This window comes from Centroberyx gerrardi, chromosome 14, assembly GCF_048128805.1.
Source record: "Centroberyx gerrardi isolate f3 chromosome 14, fCenGer3.hap1.cur.20231027, whole genome shotgun sequence".
Lineage (NCBI taxonomy): Eukaryota > Metazoa > Chordata > Actinopteri > Beryciformes > Berycidae > Centroberyx > Centroberyx gerrardi.
This window is the reverse complement of record NC_136010.1, coordinates 29581263-29581964: the sequence shown is the minus strand read 5'-3', so window position 1 is coordinate 29581964 and position 702 is coordinate 29581263. Positions and strand designations below refer to the sequence as shown.

Below are 702 nucleotides of genomic sequence, written 5' to 3'. Positions count from 1 at the left end.
TTTACTTATCAAATGTCCTGTCTGGAATAACTTCCCCTTCCTATTCCTGCTGCGAAAGCTCCAAGTTCATCTTCCTCCTTATCCTTCTTTCTCTAAGCAGAATTTATATTCTAGCGCAAGTAAACAGCTTCACATAATGTCACCAAATTGTACAGCAATGTGGAAGTTAGAATAACGCACATATCGGATCATAAATTAGACCTACTCATATGTGATCAATCAATAAGCTTTTATGGCTCACAAGATATAGCTGTGCTTATGCACAGCTATATCTTGTGAGCCAATGCGTAATGGCGTGCATGGTAAATGGAAAAATGAGGAGGAGAGGGAAAAACTTTCACACCAATCAACGGCCTGTAGCCAGATGTAGTGTGTTGTGGCGCTGCTTTTTCGTCAATGGAGACAGGGTTTAGGATTGCAAAGCTGACAAGCGACAACGCTTGTTAGCTGCAAGTTGTGGCAAATCGTCAAGATGTTGCCTCTGCTTGTTGTTTGGGAGCCTGGCCTTTGCGCTCTCTTTTCTACTTTTTGTTAAAGGTTGGTCTTGCCATCTATAAAAGGACTTTCTGTTGGCCTGTCTGTTGCTTACGGCTGCACCACCCTGTGTGCGCTCAATCTCGTCAGATCTCGGCAGCAAAGCAGGTTCTGGCCTGGTTAGTACTTGGATGGGAGACCGCCTGGGAATAACAGGTGCTGTACGCT

At 44.6% G+C, this 702-nt stretch overlaps 1 pseudogene; it reads left to right on the top strand.

Moving 5' to 3' along the window:
- The first annotated feature begins 583 nt into the window (after positions 1-583).
- Positions 584-702, top strand: LOC139933293 (5S ribosomal RNA; annotated as a pseudogene).